This window comes from Vombatus ursinus, unplaced genomic scaffold (assembly GCF_900497805.2).
Source record: "Vombatus ursinus unplaced genomic scaffold, bare-nosed wombat genome assembly UNPS02004573.1, whole genome shotgun sequence".
NCBI lineage: Eukaryota > Metazoa > Chordata > Mammalia > Diprotodontia > Vombatidae > Vombatus > Vombatus ursinus.
The window spans coordinates 2068277-2089358 of record NW_020944351.1 but is presented as its reverse complement, the minus strand read 5'-3'; the positions used below and the strand labels follow the sequence as shown (position 1 = coordinate 2089358).

At 43.5% G+C, this 21082-nt stretch overlaps 1 protein-coding gene across 1 annotated transcript in view; it reads right to left on the bottom strand.

The window, feature by feature from the left end:
* GPC3 (glypican 3) overlaps positions 1-21082 on the bottom strand; it is a 686351-nt gene that overhangs the window by 203769 nt on the left and 461500 nt on the right.

Genomic DNA, 21082 nt, shown 5'->3' with positions numbered 1-21082 from the left:
GTCCTCGCTGAATGTCGCTGGTTCTTCCTTATTCCATCCTCGGCATAGAGGCACCTTGGCTTCAAGGTCCCTGCCACTTCAGGGGTTCCATCCATCTTAGGGGTAAAGACTCAGGCTCCTCTCAATTGGTAGATATTTCCCCCCTTAAACGGTCAGACAACTTCCCTCTAGAAAGGGCTTAAAGGGCCATGAGGTAGAGTTGGAGGGAGATGTCTTATTTTTCAATGACAGGTGGAGGCAAAACTATCTTTGTGTAACTATGGTGACTGTGAATTTACCTGAATGAAAGGGGATTCCTTATTGGTCTTGGTAGTAATCTGGATAAATGTATGGGAGAGTCCTTACCTAGCATTCATGTGGAATAAGAGGGGAGTCCTTCAGTAGAGGCCTCTAAAGAGGAAATGAGTTGATATCAGTCCCCTTGGGGGGCTCCCAGGGAGGGGAAGTTTATGGTTTAAGGGTCTGGGAACACTGAGCAGGTGATAGGGGGTAAGTGTTAGCATTAACTCAGTTCCTATCCAGAATAGGATGCGTTCAAGAGGGCAATGACCTCTTACCTACCTTATTACTGCTGAGCCTGACCTATGACTAAGCTCTGTGGCTATGCCATGTGTTCTGGTGCTGCTCACATTCATCAACATTACACTCCCTTGGGGGATCTACTGTGAATTACCCTAAATGTCACCTACCACATGGAAGAGCCAGGACCTAGAGAAGGCAAGCCCTGGAATCCTAGTCTCCATTCTCCTGTATAGGCAATATTTAGTACCCCTGCTACTGTGCTCCTTCAGCAGACCACAGCATCACTTGATTTCCTTTTCTGTCTTCATGCCTCCGTTTTTCTTTTATCTGTACAAAGCTCTTTCGTTGGGCCTGCCTATGCAATGCTTCTCATATCCCTGAAGTCAGAGTTGTCTGTCAAGGATTCTCAGGCTACCTACATGGTGGAAATTCCTCTGGAACAGGGATTGGCAAACTATGGCATGTTAGTGAAATCTGGCTCACTGCCTGTTTTTGTATAGCTCATGAAATAAGAATGGTTTTTATATTTTTGAATAAATAAAACTTTATTTACAAATGTAAAAAATATTCTAAAGGAGTAGCTAGGTGGCACAGTGGATAGAGTACCAGCCCTGGAGTCAGGAGGACCTGAGTTCAAATTTGGCCTCAGACACTTGACACTTACTAGCTGTGTGACCCTGGGCAAGTCACTTAACCCTACTGCCTAGTCAAAAAAAAAAAACCCAAACATTCTTAGCCCATGGGCTGTACAAAAACAGATAGTGGGTAATGTTTGGCCTGTAGGCCATAGTTTACTGATTCCCCCCCTCCCTGCCCTGTACTCTATAAGACCTTTTTGTCATTAAAGGATGGAGTGTTGGAGAAGCAATAGCTATTTGCTTCTGATGATATATGATGGGCTAGTTTTTCCCTAAGAGTCAGAAAAACTGTCCCTGGCACTTGATTGGCTCAAGCCACTATATGGCTCCCAGGCCATACGTTGTGCAGGCCTGCTATAAGCAATCAGGACTCACTCTTCAGACTTGCCCAATGTCCCATTTCCACTCTTATGACCAGTGCACTTATGTTTGGAGATGAGAGGAGCTACAACTAGCTGAACTAACCCTATAGCTTTGCCAAATAGCCTTTCCATGCTATTGTTAAATAAACATTTCTGTTAAGTGTTGAATGGTCTATAAGTGTCACATTTTGTACCAATCCTGATTCTAAACCATCAGACTGACCTCAATCAGGCCTGATCCAGAATATCTTTTGTTACCCAGCCAGTTTGTGTTAGAGACCACGCTTGAACATGGTATATATGAACTATATTATAACTAATAATGCAGAATAAAGTGTGATAAGAATATAGAGAGTTATGTGGTGCTATGGGAGGCCTGGGGAAGAAAAGGTTATTTATGACTATATTATGGACAGCTAGGTGGCTCAGTGGAGAGAGCAGAGGGCTTGGAGTCAGGAATACCCAAGTTCAAATCCAGTTTCAGACACTAGCTATATGACCCTGGACAAGTTACTTAACTTCTGTTTGCCTCAGTTTCCTCATCTGTAAGATGGGAATAATAATAGCACCTAGCTCTCCAGGTTGTTGTGAGGATCAAAAGAAACAATAATTGTGAAGTGTTTAGCACAGTGCCCGGCACACAGTAGGTATTATGTAAACATTCGTAATTATAATTATTATTATAGTGATTATGATGATGATGATATTACGGGGTGGAGATTTTAAAAGGCTTCTCACAAGAGGTAGAATTTGAGCAAAGCTTTGAAGGATTCATAGGATTTCCACAGGTAGAGATTGAGGGCAAGGCAGAAGTGGGGAAATATCATTCCAGGCAGAGGACAAAGTTACGGAAATGGGAAAATATATTTTCAGCAATCAATCAACAAGATTTATCAAGTGCTATGTGCTAGGCACTTCACTAAGCACTGGAGATACAAAGGAAGATAAAAACAGCTCTTGCCCTTAAGAAGCTTACAATCTATTGGAGGAGAAAGCAGATCAAAGAAAAGAACAGACAAGATAGAGATATATAGAAGAAGGAAATCTCAGAGAGGAAGGTTCCAGCAGCTGAGGAGACAGAGAAAGGCCTCCTGCAGAAGGTGGGGTTTGAGCTGAATTGGGAAGGATGCTGGGAATTCTTCAAGGCAGGGGTGAAGAGGGAGAGCATTCAGGCAAGTTCTCAAGAGAGGAAGGTTTCAGGGGAAAGACAATGAGTTCAGTTTTGATATGTCTGCAAGGACTTACAGCAACAATTTCTCCCAAAATAAATTATGTAACTTTAAACTTCCTGGAGCTATACACAAATTCCCAGTATGGCGATGTTGGACATTTTCTCCTTAAAAACCCATCATCGTCTCGTTTTGGTCTTAATAATTTGGCATCCTAATACATCAGCTGGCTGGCTGCTAGCTCTGGGGTCTTTACCACATCCAAATATCAGGGTTTTCATGCTCCAACAGGGTCTGTTGAGACTTTGACCTTGACTTCTGTACTACCTCCTTACCTGGAGTAGGTCCAGATAAAGTTCCAGTCCGCAACTCCATGTCTTACCATGCCCAACTCGGGGCACTCGGCCTACTTCACAGAAAGCCTTCCTGCCTGGCTGATTCTGAGCACGTGGTTTCAGTCTGCATTTGGCTTTGTAGACTTTGAGGTGCCAGTGGGACACCCAAGCGAACATGTTTAGAGTCCAGCTGCCAAAGCCTAAGCATGGAACTGTGGATACAGAAAATTGAGTGAATAGAAGGCTTTTGCATCCTGAACCTCTGTGACCCATTTCCAGAGGGAAAGTCTTTACCAAGAACAGAGTTTAGGGACAAAGGGTTAATACAGCAGAGGGGAAACAGAAGGAATGCATGTGGAGAGAAAGGATAATTCATATGGTTGAATCAAAGGCCATCATGCTTTTCTAAGAACTTTGAAAGGTATTCTGTGCAGAAACTGGAGCCAATAGACCCTCCTCCTTCCTTACTAGAAATCCTTCCTGGGGCCCTGAGTCCAGAGTGCAGACAACCAGCTGAGTAAATCTTTGTCCAGTTAAGAGAATGGCAGCCATGGGCAACTCTGAATGTTGGACCAGAGATGTAGCATGAAGGGTCAGGATTGAAATCTCTAGGCCAAAGTTTGTGCCAATGTCACAATGCCCTTGCCTTTTATAGTCATGGCCCTGCTGACAGCATTTCCTATCCATTTTTAGGGTCTAGTGGCCTCTGCTACAGCTGCTGCCCTAGGGGTAGGAGAAAGCCTCAGGCAGGCTATGTCATACAAGTAGCAAGAAACTGAGTATCAAGACTCTCCTTCATCATTCATGGACCACCCTGTGATGTGAGCCCCCTAAGCTCTGGCATGACTACTTCGGTAGTCCCGGAGATGCACAATCGGTGCCACCCCTAAGGGCCACTCCACTCACCCAGGAGGAATACCTCTCCCTGCCACCCACTCCAGAGTCTAGTCATACAGCTTGAATATTTTGGAAGACAAAACACACACACACACACACACACACACACACACTCAGGAACCAAAGGGAAAGAAGCCCTGAGAAACCACGCCCACTTCCACATATCATACTAAAGCCTACTCTTCTACCTCACTTGATTCCATGGGAGCCATGCTAGGCCACTACCTAAAGGCAGTGCAGTTGGATGGTAGGAGTTGGAATGGGAGATGGGATGTTAGGCTTAAAACATCAGCAGGCCTCTTTTACTTGGCCATCTCATCAGCTCCCATGGATTTAATGATTATCTCTATGCTGATGATTTCCAGATCTATTTATCTAGTCCTGTCCACTCTCCTAACCTCTAATTTCATATCTCCAACTTCCCATTGGACATCTCCAACTGGAGCTCCCAAAGATATTGTAAACTAACCACGTCCAAAATGGAACTCATTTTCTTTACCCCTAAGCCTTCCTCCTCTTCTTAACTTCCCTGTGACTGTCAAGGGCACCAACATTCTCCCTGTCTCAAAACCTAGGCATCAAACTCAATTCCCCCCCTCCTCTCTCTCTCATCCTCCCACCCCATATACAATCTGGTACCAATTCCTGTCAATTTTACCTTCTTAATATTTCTTGCATAAACTCCCTTCTCTCTCCTGACACTATCACCTACTACAGGCCCTCATCACCTCATGCTTGGACTATTGCAATTGTCTTCTAACATGTCCCCTCCGTTGATCTTCCTAAAGCACAGGTCTGAACATGTCAATAAACTTCAATGGCTCCCTATCACCTCCAGGATCAAACATAAAATCTTCTATTTGGCTTTCTATTTGCCCTTCGTAATGTAGCCTCCTCCTACCTTTCTAGTTTTCTTACACCTTAATCACCCCCCTCCCCTGCCCCCATATACTCTGTGATCTAATAATTCTGGTCTTCTTACTGTCCCTCAAATAAGATAATCCATAGCTGGACTCCGAGCATTTTCCCTAGCTGTCCCCATGCCTGGAATGCTCTCCCTCCTCACCTCTGCCTCCTGGCTTCCCTGGCCACCTTCAAGTCTCAGCTAAAGTCCACTTTCCATAAGAAGTCTTTCCCAGTCTTCCGTAATCTTAGTGACTTCCCTCCATTGATTATCTCCAATGCATCTGATTATAGCTTTTTTGTACACAGTAGTTTGCATGTCATCCACCCCATTAGATGATGAGCTCCTTGAGAGCAGGGACTGTGCTTTGGCCTTTCTCTGTATCCCCAGCATTTAACATAGGGCCCGGCATACAGCAAGTAATTAATAAATGCTTCTTGATTGACTTTGTTGCCTTATTACTTCATTACAGATCCCCAATGAAATCTCTAACTCTTTGGGTGTAGAATTGCCTGCAGGGGTATTAACAAGCTATCAGCTGATGACCTACATACTCTAATCTCTCCGCCAGCATGGGCACCCTACTTCTAGGCTCTCTGCTTCCCCACCTGCCACACTGCCCACTTTGATAAATTTATGGTCTCATTGGTGTGGGTACTCCAGCCAGTGGTAGGGAGATTACACCCCCTTCTTTTCTTTTCATACTGTTTTATTCTGGTTCATGTAATTTAAAAAAAAATCTTCCATAGAGAAGCCATTCAGCTCACTGGCTTCCTTCCCCTGGTCTTGTAATGAACCTCAGAACCCCAGAGTTGGAAAGAACCTCAGCGACTGTCTAGTCCAACCCACAGTAGAAAAAGAATCTCCATTATATCATATCAGACAAGTGGTCATCCAGTCTTTGCCTAATGACCTTTGGGGAGAAGGAGCCCAGGACCTTCCAAAGGAGCTCATTCTCCTTTTGGAAGAAGTCCCCCTCCTCCAGAATAGCAAGCCAACATTTTCTTCTTTGCAGAGCTTCTCGCTCTGACAGACATAATATCCCCCTTCTACCTGGTAGTATTTCAAATACTGGAAGACAGAAAATGTCACCCTTGAGTCCTCTCCAGGCTACATAAACATTCTTTAGACTGTATCAATTCATTCATAGTATCTAGTTTGTGGTTTCTCTCACCCTTCCTGTGATGTATACAAAGATGACTTTGTGCAACTCGGCCTCACTTAAATCCAATTCATTCCCAAGTCAATGTCATTGGTCCTCTTTGAAATTGAAAGACGAACAACAACAAAGACATTTGTAAGGAGACACAGTTTGCTGTAGTGGATAGGGCTGGTCTTAGAGTCAGAAAGATCTAGTTTCAAGTACTATCTCTGACAAATATTGCTGTGAGCCTAGCAGTGTTAATCTCACTGCACTTCCAATAACTTTCTTAAGCCGGGAAGCTGTGGAAAGAGTGGCTCCATGCATTAGTTAAGGGAATTTCCTCCCCAGAAGTACAGCATACAAATGAATCACAGGTTTTACCCAAAAAATAGGCTGGGGAGGGCAGGTCTGGGTGCGGGGGTGTGTGTGTGTGTGTGTGTGTGTGTGTGTGTGTGTGTATGAGATTTGCTTCTTGAAACATTGTAACTCTAAGGGCCATCCTTCCTCTGGGAAACGCAAATGGACTAAAATTAGCTGCTAGAGAATACAGGCATAAACACATAGAGAGCTATAGCGTAATTGAGGCATTTTGCTCTTGAGTTGGATCCTTGGGTATCCAAAGTTTATTTTGTTCATCTCTGAGTTAGTATTCATATGCAGAATCTTAAAGGAAAAAAGACATAAGCATCTCCAACAGAGGGCCTTTATTCTCAATAGAGAGAACCCCCAAAGGCTACCTACTGAACAATGGCCAGGCAATTTAGAGATGAAGACCTATGCCACAGAAACTGGTTCTTCTGTGTAGCTTTAATTACTTCTGGCTTTTTTCCCTAAAACTAACTGAGAGGATCTCCAAGTCTCCCTAATTATAACTTCAGAGGAAAGAGTCCACCAGGGTCCAAAGAGCCTGGTAACACTAGGGATCATAAATGAGATCACACATAACTCTACTGTTAACCAAACTTGATAATGAGGCAGCTGGTAGAGCAAAGGATAGAACCTGAGCTCAGATTGGGCCTCAGATAATTACTAGCAGTGTGACCTTGGGCAAGTCACTTAACTTCTGTCTGCCTCAGTTTCCTCAACTGTAAATGTGGATAATAATAGCACCTCTCTCCCAGGGTTGTTGTTAGGGTCACGTGAGATAATATTTAGAAAGTGCTTTGCAGACTTAAAGTTAAAAACATACTATCCGCCTGACACTGTGTTAAGTACCATTTTACACTGAAAAAACTGAGGCTATGAGAGGTTAGATCACTTGCCCAGGGTCATACAGCTAGTAAGTTGGGATCTGTGGTAGGATCTGAATTCAGATGTTCCTGATTCAAGTCCCAGGGCTCTATCTACCGTCTAAAGCTATATGTATATGTGTGTGTAATGTATATGTATATATATTTATATCTGCTTTAAAGTGACATGTATACATCAATATCTATATATAACATTTATTATTTCTTGTATCTATATCCAATAGCACTGGAGAAGGAAATGGCAAACCACTTCAGTATCTTTGCCAAGAAAACCCCAATTTGGGTCACAAAGAGTCAGCCACAACTGAAACAAGTGAACAACAACAATATACAATAGCTGTAGATGTGTTGAAAGCCAGAATCAAGGTTGCTGGGAGAAATATCAACCATTTAAGATATGCAGATGATACCACTCTGATGGCAGAAAGTGAAGAAGAATTAAGAAGCCTCTTGATGAGGGTGAAAGAGGAGAGTGTAAAAGCCGGCTTGAAGCTTAACATCAAAAAAGCCAAAGATCTTGGCAACTGGTCCCATCACTTACTGGCAAACAGAGGGAGAAGAAATGGAAGCAGTGTCAGATTTTATATTCCTGGGCTCAAAGATCACTGCAGATGGCAACTGTACCCATGAAATTAAAAGATGCTTGCTCCTCGGAAGGAAAGCTAGGGCAAATCTGGACAGCATACTGAAAAGCAGAGATTATCACCTTGCTGATAAAGGTCTACATAGGCAAAACCATGGTTTTTTTAGTAGCAATGTATGGCTGTGAGAGATGGACTCTAAGGAAAGCTGAGCACTGTAGAATTGATGCTTTCAAATTGTGGTGCTGGAGAAGACTTCTGGGAGTCCCTTGGACAGCAAGGGGATCAAATTAGTCAATACGTTAGGAAATTAAGTCAGACTATTCATTAGAAGGTCAAATGCTGAAACTGAAGCTTAAATATTTGGCCACATAATGAGAAGATAGGACTCATTGGAAAAGACCCTGATGTTGGGAAAGATTGAAGGCAAAAGGAAAAGGGGACAGCAGAGGATGAGATGGATAGAGGTGTCATGGAAGCAGTGAGCATGGATAGACTTCAAGAGATAGAGGAGGATAGAAGGGCCTAAGGGCTAAAGAACAACAAATCACCATTAAGCGCTGACTATGCACAAAGCATGGTGCTAAGCGCTGGGGATATAAACGGAAGGGTCACAGCCCCTGCCCTCACAGAGCTCACCCTGTAATGGGGGAGGCAAAACCTAGGGAAGGTTTCAGCTGCATGTCAGATGGAAAAGTCCCATGGTCCTCAAAGGCCTCTTCCTTAATGTCATTTCCACTGATAAAATCCCATCAGTTTCTGAAGCTGAACCATTTAACCAGGCCAAAGACCTTGGTGACAAGAGCTTTCTTTTCTGGTCCTTCAGTAGCTGTGGCTGTCTGTAGCACCTGCAGGGGCAGTGGGCAGGCTGCATCTCCTTCCCAGGAGGGCCCTGGGCTGGAAGCATCGCTATTCCCAAGGCTCTTGGGCTCAAGGCCCTGGGATATCTCCATTGGGGTGTGAGGGGGAGACTGTGGTCAAGGCGGTGGTAGCTTTACCTGTCTGATGCATGCTGCCTCCTGTCTCTCCCTCAGGGTGCCCAGCTGCTTCAGTGCTTTGGCTTCCAGTTAGATGGTACAGTGATAGAGGAGTGGACTTGGAGTCAGGAAGACCCAAGTTCAAATTCTGCCTCAGATATTACTACCTGTGTGGCAAGTCACTTAGCTTCTCCTAGCCTCAGTTTCCTCATCTGTAAAATAGAGATAATAATTCACACCTACCTCACAGGGTTGTGAGATTCAAATCAGACAACCTATAGCCTGATAGGCTAAGACTGTTAGACTGTTTCTGAGCATACTTTGCTCATGATACAGGCCCTCTGAGTGGCCAAATTTCTAATCTAGATGCATCTAAGGTACAGGGCAAATAAAAGATGAGTACTCGGTCCTCATGGATGTAAAGTGGGTTCTAGAAAAACTCAATAAAGCTAAAGAGAAGTGGCTATTAAAGAAATGGATTTGTATAATATGAACATCTATATAGATACTAAATAAAATTGTCCCAGCCATGGCCGGGGGACAACCAGGGGAAAACATCAACAGCAAACAAGCAAACAACACTAAACGTACTCTTGTCCTGAAAATATACAAATCGGGGGCAGCTAGGTGGCGCAGTGGATAGAGCACTGGCCCTGAAGTCAGGAGGACCTGAGTTCAAATCCCGGCCTCAGACAAAACACTTGACACTCACTAGCTGTGGGACCCTGGGCAAGTCACTTAACCCCAATGGCCTAAAAGAAAAAGAAAATATACAAATCGCCACACTCCTTCCCCTCAGCCTACCTGTCCACATTTGCATCCTTGGGTCTTGCTACTTCTCCATCTATAGCCTGTCCCTTGATGATATCTCTCTATGGTTGGAAGGCATTGAAAAACTTGGCGTCATACAGGAGTCAAAGAGGATTAAAGCCAATGCCCTCGGATGCAGGTAACTTTGTTTGGCAATCTCACTGGAGGTTATGTGGTACCAAGGGGCCTGAGACAAGGGAGAGGGCGAGGCTTTTTTTAAGGCTGAATTATGTGTATCTCACTGAAAGTTTAACAGCTGAAGACACTTAGAACCAACCCTGAAAATCTTTAAGACAGCACCACAGCCCACATACCACAGTCCCAAAGAAATCCAGATGAGGCTAATAAGAATCATGTCACACTTCTAATGAAAACAGACCCAGGGATTCCATTCTACTCACTTTCAGTTTGAGTTTCTGGGAACAGTCAGTGGGAGACGTGTCATTTCTAGTTCCCCAAAGCAGACTTGATGAAGGGCTTCTCCTCCAGCTCATCCTCCAGAAATATCCCTATCCTAGTACAGCACCCTCTTTTGGCCACCCTCTCATTTTGTCCTCAGTCTTGCAGGTTGGGTGCCCAGAGGATGGCTATTGCTTTGAGTTCTAGGGGTAATGGTGTGTAGTGCATGAGTCTCTACTGGTATGTTTCTCTTAACAATCAGCCAGAATATACAATTAACTCTTAGCAAAGATATTTACTCAAATGGTAAAGCAAAAACCCTAATTATAAAACACTCCCTCCATGAACCAGGGGTACACTCCCCTACAAATACACACAAGCAACTGTGGGAAGGCTGAGCTCCAAGTCTGAGTACACTCAGGTAGGATACACACGTGGTGAAGGCCACTCAACTTTCCTCATAGAGTTCTCCAGCAGCTCCCCTTGGGTACGGTGCCTCTCAAGGGTCTCAGGGTCTGCTCCTTTACATAGTTCAACCCTTGATTGCCAGATGTGATAGAAGCAATATCTTAAGGCCTTTCCCCCATGCAGACTAGGATAATTTCCCCTTAAAAGGTAATAAAATCATCCTCAAGACCTAACTGGTTTAGGGGCCTGAAGTCTTAAGCTAATGATACTGCTTCCTGGTTCTCTTAATACCCATGCATAGTCGCCGGGATCCTCCTCAGGCTTCTATTAAGTTGGCCATGTTAGGACACAAGGCCAAATCAATGCTATAGCTTTAGTGAATATGCTTCCTTTGCTAGAGCTAAGTAAATCTCTTCTTTTTAACTGGCAAATGTTTTCCAAGTGTCTCATTTCATTCCGGTCTCAAACATGAGGTACCAGACTAGCCTCAGCTTGGCCCAGCATATTGTATCAGAGCCAGCTCCTTGAAGCTGCCTCCTCCCTCAGGTAACTGTCTCTCTGTATAAGCACCTGCTCCCCACTCGATGAAGTATCTCCTATTGGTTCAGGAGCTCTCAAGGAAACATATATCCAATATCTGGGTGGTCTGAGGGGAAATTCCCTCTTCCCCGTCACAGAGGCCACTGCCACAAACCCTGCCTTGAGCTTGAATCTTGAATCTTGCCTGGGATCTCTTTGTAATCTTAGTTGGAACCACTGCACATGGCATTTCCTGCTCTGGTTCTAGGCGCCATGCCCAATGGCATAGGGGGAGAGAATCCTCTTCTTGCCTCCATGCAGCCTTGACTACCTGAGGTTCCTTAGGCCTCAGATAGCTTAAGCTCCCAAAGGCACAGCTAATTTCTCTTCCAAGCCAACCCCATTGTTCCCTTCTTGACTCAATGTGAGAGGTAACCATGCTTGATAGAAGAATGCATCTTTACAGGTGGCTTACCATTTCAGTGACACTTGGTGATTACATCCTGGGTCTTCTGCGACCACATAACTGAAATGGTTAGAACTCGGCCATCTAGTTCAACCATTTCATTTTTCAAAGGAGCAAAGTGAGAACCAGAGAAGAGATAATACTTACCCAAGGTAATACAAGTAATAAGTGCCAAGGCTGGGACAAGAAGTCATATTCCCTGACTCTTTCCATGACGTTGTGCTTCCTGTTACAAACTCTGTCAGACTATAAATGATATCAGGGCTGCTCCTAGGCAGGAGCTAGTCACATCTGTGGAATCGACATTTATAATGGAAATCTAAATCCAGATTTAGACATGAGGATTGATGAAATAAGTGGCTGCTTGTGTAATGGGATCTGAGGAGCATTAAAGTCTGCTTCCTATCTCAATACAACGGCAGCCTGTTGGTCTTGAGGGAGGGCAGGCAGGCAAAGGGACACTTGGTGAGTACAAGAGTACGGCCCAGGTGAGTAAGTGTAGGATTCTTGGAGGACCAATGTGATGGAAGTAATAGTTCAAGCCCCTCTCTGGTGGGGAGTTAGGCTAGTTTTTCCTTGAAAGGTATTGAGAGTATCCTCAAGACTTGATTGGCTCAGAAGACTAACGGACTCAGGCTAGTGACATCACTTTCTGATCACTTGAGAACAAACTCTCTGTAAGAAGTTTCAGGCACTCTCGCTGATGTTTGTTGGCCTAAGGAAAGGGAACTTGGTCCAGCTGAGTCAGCTCAGGGTATCCTCAATGCATACCCTCATTGAACATCCTTCTCCACCTATGGATGAGTAAATCTTCTATTAAATGTTTTGTTAACTGTTCAATGACAAGTATTTCATTCTGTTCCAGTATCCAATTTAAGCTACCAGGGGACTGGTTTGAGTCAAGCCCAGTCCAGAACAAGTAGGCATGAAGGATGCTGGATTGACTGGCTTTCGATACAGACATCTCAGAAAAAGTCTTAAAAGGCTTGGTCAAGTAAAAAATCAAAGCTTTCTATAGTCATAAGAAAAAATTATCTAAATCACTATAGATTAGAGAAATGCAAATTAAAACAACTCTGAGGTACGACCTCACACCTCTCAGATTGGCTAATATGACAGAAAAGGAAAATGACAAATGTTGGAGGGGACATGGGAAAATTGGGACACGAATACACTGTTAGTGGAGTTCTGAACTGATCCAACGATTCGGGAGAGCAATGCAGAACTACATCCAAAGGGTAATAAAACTGTGCATACCCTTTGAACCAGCAATACCCAGTAATACAGACCCATTACGAGGTCTGTATCCCATAGAGATCAAAGAAAAGGGAAAAAGACCTACATGTACACAAATATTTACAGCAGGTCTTTTTGTGGTAGCAAAGAATTGGAAATCGAGGGGATGCCCATCAACTGGGGAATGGCTGAACAAGTTGTGGTATATGAATGTAATGGAATACTATTGTGCTATAAGAAATTACAAGCAGGATAGTTTCAGAAAAACCTGGGAAGACTCATACAAACTGATGCAAACTGAAGTGAGCAGAACCAGGAGAACACTGCAAACAGTAACAGCAATATTGTACAATAATCAAGCTATTTTTAGCAATACAATGATCCAAGATAATTCCAAAGGACTCATGATAAAAAATGCTATCCACCACCAGAGAAATAACTGATAGAGTCAGAATGCAGATCAAAGTGTACTATTTTTCACTTTCTTTATTTTTGTGGGGTTTTTTTTTTGGTCTGTATTTTCTTTCACAACATGACTAATATGGAAATATGTTTCACATGGTTGTACATGTATAACCTATATCAAATTACTTGACTTCTCAATGAGGGAGGAGGAGAGGGAGGGAGAGAATTTAGAACTCAAAATTTTAAAAAACAAATGTTAAAATTGTTTTTACATATAATTGGGAAAAATAAAATATTAAAAATGTTTAAAAAATTTTAAAAGACCAAAAAAAAGGCTTAGTCAAGGATGACACTGGGGCTAACCTTAGGACATAAGTCTATCAATGCCCAGGCCCTTGGTAGTTTCTCTGCCCAAGACCTTTGGCAGCTCATGGCATTGCTCAGCACACACATACATTCATAGGACAACAGAACATAACCATATCCACCCAGGAAGACTAGAAACCCAGACCTTCTCTGCTCCATCATAAAGAAGTCTAACCTGGTTCTCTAGTTTGACCCTCCTTCCAACAATACAACTATAACATGATGGACCAACCTAAACACCGGTAAAGAGCTTCTAGTACCCCCTGGTTTTATCTGCTAATTAAAGGAAGCCTCAGAGGAGGAAAGGTTGGTGGCTTCATTAGGGCTATCTGCTCTACCTACTGCCTCTGGTCCCTAACCTTGAGCCCTCCCTCCTCCCACTCATCAATTGCCTTACCTCTCTGATTAAGGTAAGAGTGACATCTTCCAGGGCTAGCAAGGGGGCAGTACCAAGCCCATGCTCTCTATGCAGTGCTTAAGAAACTGTGGGTTGCAACCATATATGGGGTAGAGACCCATAGTTTAAGAAGCACTGAAGAGGATCATGAGTGGAAAAAGTTTAAGAAGCCCTGCATAGTGTAGGTAAATGGATGCTCAAAACTTAGGAAGGAAAGATGGTGCCCATTCCCATTTCTTCCTTCCTTTTGGCTCTTAGCCCTTTGATAATTTGATTCCATGATATAGATTTCTATTCTAGGGGTGGGGGTAGGGCTGTGACTAGGATGTTTCATTCATTCTGGAAAGGGGGAGAGACATGAAACAGTCACTTCTATGTAACAAAAAAAATCTCACTTCTATGTAACAGTGGAAAAAAGAAATCTGAATGGGTCAGAGGCAGTTCTGCCCTTCTCTCCCCTCTCTCTGCTTACTTGCTGCAACCAAATCAACAATGCACCATTACCATGGGCCATCTGCTGGGCCATGGAAATAACTTGGGATCATAGGACTTGGAGCTGAAAGGATCATTTATATAGGACCTAGGATTTGGAGCTGGAAAGGACCTTAGAGGTCATTGAGTACAAGACCCTCATTTCATAGAGGAGGAAACTGAGGCCTAGAGAGGGGGAGCAGAGAGGTGGCAAAACCCAGGGCTGCTAATGCTGATCTGACTCTAAGACTCTCTCTCCACTCTCTCTCTGCTGCTTCTCCCACACAGAGTCCTTATAAAGGGGGTTTTCAAGAGATTTTACCTGCATATATGAAGGGAAACTCTGTACTGCCCCTAAAAAGGAATGTGAATCTTCTTTTGAACAAAGACACTTAACAAGCTCTAACGAGGAACTGTACTCATTATCAATTATTCTAACGGATTCATGAAAATGCTGCAAACCTTCTGGTGTGGGGGTGGGAGGTGGTCATCTCTCTCTCCTTGCTCTCCTGCCTGCTGCTATGATGTTCATTTGCAGTGAGCAAAATGGCAGCTCTTTAAAAATGTTCCACTTTTTGCAAATTCTAAGTGACTTGGAGGTTTGCCTCCATACCCTTTATCTCCAGTTCGGCTACAGTGTAAAGGGTTTCCTGCACCTAAGAAACTCGACCCACCCAGCTCTGAATGAAGAAATGAAAAGACATTTATTAAGCTCTTAGTATGGGCCAAGCATTGTGCTAAGCACTGGGGATGCAAATGTAACAGAGGATGAGCACATGGCAGAATGTGCCAACCTGTTCCTCTGATGCAAATTTCCCGTGTGGGAGAGGCTGGCGAATCTGATTCTTCTGGGAGAGTCATGATGATTTGTAATAGAAGTTCCTTGGACAGACTTGAGCATGTATAAACATTCTCTAACTGGTTTGGGTCTACTTAACATATGGTTAGGAGAAGCCTTTTTTGATCAACTGCATAGCCTAGTCTTTTGGGGGGCAGTTCTTCTGGCTACCCTGCTAATGAATCTACTAAAGGCAGCTGGCCGCACAGTGAATGGAATGCTGGGCCTGGATTCAGGAAGACCTGAGTTCAAATCTCGCCTCAGACACTTCCCAGCTGTGTGACTTTGGCAAGTCACTTCACCTGTTTGCCTCAGTTTCCTCAACTGTAAAATGAGGATAATAACAGCATCTATGTCCTAGGGTTGTTGTGAGGATCAAATGAGATAATACTTGTAAAAAAGCTTAGCACAGTGCCTGGCACATAGTAGACACTATGTAAACATATTTCCTTCCCCTTCCCTAACAGCCAGACTCCTTCAATCATAGCATCTCAATCACAGCATCTGGCAAGAGACAATACTGTGAGCGGTAAGGCCTCGGGGCCTTCTCACCATTCAGGCCACATGGACTGAAAAACAGCTTTGGATCTTGGCCTCTGCTTTTGCTCTTTTCCATTCCAGGTGAAGGGATTGGAGCTTCCAATCTCATGAGTTTCAAAGGCAAGTAAGTGAGATGAGCTTCCAGGCTTCCCAGCATGTGGGTTTGAAGCCTGTTTGGCATTGGTGCCCAGAGGAACAAGGACTGACCTTTAGGATCCAGGCCAGCTGAGCCAAGGGCTGGTAGGGATGCCACATTTGTACATGAACTTGGTAGAACCAGCGCTCTGAAGGAACTAAGATAAGTTTTGAGTCCCTTCTCCCTAGAGACCATGGTGGGAGAAGAGATAGTATATCCCCAATGTATTAGGAGTGGGGGAGGCAGTGCTGGTTCATTTTTTTTTAAGTAAATATCCCTTTGTAAAAGCTAATTGCTATGAAACGATTAAATGGAGCTGGGATGTTATTCATGGGCACCTACCAGCAGGAGGAATAATTGGTGGGGAACAGAACTAAGTGTATTAGAGAAGATGCCTGGAATCCTCAGGGAGAGAGAGAGACAGAGAGAGAGAGAGACAGAGAGAGAGAGAGACAGAGACAACCTTGATCTGGGATAGTGAACCCTGCATGGACTGGCTACAAAAAGAGAAAAGCAAAGACAGCTCAGGATCACCTTGATGCCATGAGGTGGCACTAAAAGGGCTTTCATGGAGATTTTATTTGCATATATTGTAGTAATGATACCAGGAGGCAGTGTGGCCCTGTTGAGAGAGCACAGGCCTTAGAATCAGGAAGACCTGGGTTCACATCCCACCTCTGACACTCCCTGAAGGATTCTGAGCAAGTCCCTTACCCTCTCAGTGTCCTCAGACAACTCTCTCTCAGCTGACAGAAGGAGGTTCTGTCATGGGAGTTCCCTCTATCAATGAAATCAGAAATCTGGGCCAAAAATAAAACCAATATTCATTTATGTGGTGCTTTAGAATTTCCAAGGGGTTTGTACAAGCTTTTTCTTAGGTGTTATACTCCCATTTTACAGATAGGCAAAGAGAGACAATGATTCTAAAGAATTTGCCCAAGCTCACAGAATGAATTTGCCTGACATAAATAATCCAGCATTCCTTCCATAATACAAAAGGTGTCCCGCCAAAGCCTCAGTCCTACCTTGCCTTTTCCCTGTCAAGAGGCATCAATATATATTTCCCTAAGTAGAACATAGGCTCTCCCTGCCCACCCTCCCGAGTAACCATGCCTAGAATACACTCCTTACCTATATTTCATCCATTCCCTAGACTCCTTCAAGGTTTGACTCCAGAGCCCCTCCCCTGAGGAGGCATCTTCCATCTCCCCAGCTGATAGGGCCTTCTGTCACTGAAATTACCTTGTATATATTTGTGTATGTGTGTGTGTGTATACACACATACATATACACACATACATATATACGTATATGCATGTGTGTATATAAACACACATATATACTACGCATGTGTATATATATGTAAACATATACACATACACTTTGCATATATTTTACATACTCACAAGAGAGAATGTGATCCAGTGGATGGAGAGCTAACTTTGGAGTTATTTAGGAGGACCGTGGTTCAATTCCTGTGTCTCCTACATAGCTACAAGACCCTGAGTAAATCACTTAATGTCTCAGTGGCCCCTAGCAATGCTCCAAAATGCGAAGGTGCAGGGCAGGTACTACTTTGAACTGATAAAAGTTCATTCCTCACTGGAAATTCCCCACACCTATAAAATCACAGACTAATCTCCAACCTATTCCTCAATACTTTGGACTTCCTGTGATAAATTCTCGAGAGAATATGGACACACAAGATGGGTATGCACAGAGAGGCATTATTTGAATTGATGAGACCACAGATCCATTTGAACATATACATATAATAGATCTATCGTATATATACACAGTATATATAGTATACATGTAACATACACACACGTGTGTGTGTGTGTGTGTATATATATATATATATATATATATATATATATATATATATATATATATATATATATATACACATATATGTATATTCCCTTCCCTGATAAAATGTTAAGCTACGTGAGGACAGTGATTGTTTCATTGCTGTCTTTGACGGTGACTGGCACATAGTAAGCTTTTCATAGTATCTACACTCAGGGGTAGGGTTAACCATAACCCTAACTCTGGCTATCTCCTCCTTGCTCTCTTCGCCTGGTGGTAAAGGTGAGATTGGTGACTGTCATTCCCAGGCCTCTATTGCAGGAAAGCCCCACCTTCACTTCATTGCCTACTCCTGCCATCTTCTCCTTGCCAACTGCCTTGCTGCTGTTATACCCTTTCCTTCCCACCCACCCCATCATCCCCAATCCTGATGGAACCATGAACCTTGATCAAATCTACACAGTCATTTTCCTGAATTGTGGAGGGAAGCTGTCAATCTACTCCCCTGGGGCCCAATTCACCACCCCAATAACTTTCCAGAACAAAGTGCCTCTACCTGGTCTTCACCCCTTTGAAGTATTGGCTTATCTGAACTTTGCATCTCCCCCAGTTCGGAGCACTGTACATAAAAGTATGCTGAACTGAATAGAAAAGCTACTAAGACTGCAACAATATTATTTTGTATTACATTACAATAAAATCATTATTGATATTTCCTAAGCAAAAGATTAGAAATTTTATATATTACATGATCTTTTTCCTTTACCTTCAAAGACCAGAAAAATCTCACCAAATGGTAAGACAGCTCTTAGCCTGAAGATAGAGGAAGTATATACCTTTTGTAGGATTTTTAAAAACCAACAATTCCTTTGTCCTATGTGATATTCTGATCAAAAGTGTCCAGGGGCTCCCTATTGCAGGTCAAATTCAAACACCTTTGCCAAGCAGCCTTCTACAATCCCTTGTTGCCAAAATGTCCAGCTTGACTTCATATCCTCTCCAAACACTGTGGTCTGATCAAACAGGACTTATTCCTGAAAGCATGCACTGCACTCTCATATCTCTGTGCATCTGTCCACATTGATCCCGTATGTGGAATGCCTTGCTTCCCCTCTTCAATTCCCACCCATTCTTTGAAGCTCTCCAGGAAGCCTGACCTAATGGCTAATACTGTTTTTCTTCTTCAATGCACTTCTCATGTCATTATACCACATAGTTACCTGTGTTGGCACCTTATGTCCCTACAAGACGGTGAGTCCCATGAGGTCAGGGACTCTGTCTTATCTAAACTTTGTAAGTGTGTCCCCCAGTACAGAGTTCTGCACACAAAAGAACTTAAATGGTTGCTGTACTGTAGCATAGGGTATTTTAGGCAATATAACTTGCAGTTACCCTAGGAACCTCTAGATGGAAGTATTTCTCCATGACTAAGTCTATATGGCAGGTGGCGACCGAACCAATGGCTGAAATTAGAAAACAGGTGACCAAGGAAATCAGAATTGAAATACAGGGAGCCATAAAATGGATCCGACAAGATGGGGGGAAGGAGAAAGGAGAGAAGGCTGACAATTGCTATCCAGGTTGGGTTTTCCCCGCCCTCACCCCGCTTCCTCCCCCAATCACTAAGTCTCATATTATGTACGCTATTCACAGTAGCCTCTTTAATGGAGACACAGGCTTCCAGTTCCAAACAAAGACTCTACATGCACCGTAACAGACAGCCCTAGGATTGATCGGGTTCTCAAGGGTGAGCTGGTCAGAAACAAAGAGCTGCTGGGAAAGGTCAACAGTTTCTTTTAAAGAGAGGGAAAACCGTCTTAGGGTGCAGTAGAAAGATTGTTAAATTTAGAATCTGAGGACCTAGGTTCAAAACCTGGCTCGGCTTCCTGTCCTTTCGGATCACAACCCCTCCATGCCTCAGTAGGTAATATTCTAGTAGAGATACTGTGATTGAATTAAAAAATCATAAAAGCCTCACCTTGTAGCCAAATAAGTTATGTATCTTCTAGACAGACAATAGCCTTTGTGCTGTGGGTGGAGTGCCTTTGGAAGGCTATGCAATTACCTTCTTCAGCCACCAGATGGGAGACATATCTCAGAGTTCACTGAGTTTACGTGGAAGTCAGTCATCAACTAACATTCACTAAGCACTTACTCTGTGCCAACAACCATGCTAAGTGCTGGGGACCCAAATAAAGATGAAAACAAGGCCCTTGCGGTCAAGGAGCTTGCATTGCAATGGGGGAGGCAACATGCAAACACCTATGCACATACAAGATTTAATAGATGAAAGGTAATTACGAGGGGAGGGTAAGCACCAGGAAAGGCCTTGCCCAGAAGGTGGGGTTTGAATCAAGTTCTGAAGGAAAGCAAGAGGCAGAGGTGAGGAAAGAATGAATTCCAGGCATGGGACAGCTGCTGAAAAGGCATGAGATTGGGAGATGGAATGTCACGTGTGAGAGACAGCAAAGAGGTTGGTGTCACTGACCTGTAGGATATAAGAAATGGAGTAAAAAGAGTAAGAAGATGGAAAAGGAGGAAGGGGTCAAGTTGTGAAGGGCTTTGAAAGTCAGAGGAGTTGATATTTGATACTAGAGGTAATAGATAAATTCAGTGGAGTTTACTGAGTAAGGAGGTGACATGGTCAGATCAGTACTTTAGGGAGCCCACTTTAGCCACTGAGTAGAGTGGGGAGAGACTTAAGGCAAGGAAAGCAACCAGAAAGCCACTGCAATGGTCCAGGCATGAGGTGACGAGGGCCTGTGAGTAGAAAGGAGACTTATACAAGAGATGTTGTGAAGGTAGAAATTATAAGTCACGGCAACAAATTGGGTATGTGGAATGAGTAGGGGAAAAGAGTTGAGGATGACACTGTGATTGAGAGTGCCTAGGTGACTGGGAAAGTGGTGGTTGTACCTTTGATAGTAACAGGGAAGTTGGGGAAAGAGTGTCTGGTGGGAAACATAATGAGGCCTGCTTTGGACATAATGAGTTTGAGATGACCACTGACAGTTGGAGATACAAGACTGGTGTGTCAAAGAGAGGTGAGTGCTAGATATTCAGACCTGGGGATCATCTACGTAGAAAAGCTAATTTGATCCATGGGAATAGATGAAATCACCAAGTGATTTCAAAATCCAAAAGGAAAAGAGAAGGGATTTCAAGGCAGAGCTTTGTGGGATAACCACAGACAGAGGGCATGCCATGAAGGAAAAACCAGGAAAGGAGTTTGAAGAGTGGTTAAAGAGGAGACAAGGAGGAGGAAAACCAGAAGGGAACAGTGTCGTGATAACCTAGAGAGGAGAGAGGATGCAGAAGGTGATCATGAATGGCAGTGTCAAACAGAAAAGTCAGGAAGGATGAAGAGTGAGAAAAGGCCACTAGGTTTGGCAATTAAGGGATCAATGATTAGTTACATAGCCAGGATGCAGATAGGAAAAGAATGAAGAGAAAGGAAGCAGACACATCAAGAGTAGATAGATATCTCACAAAATTTAGCC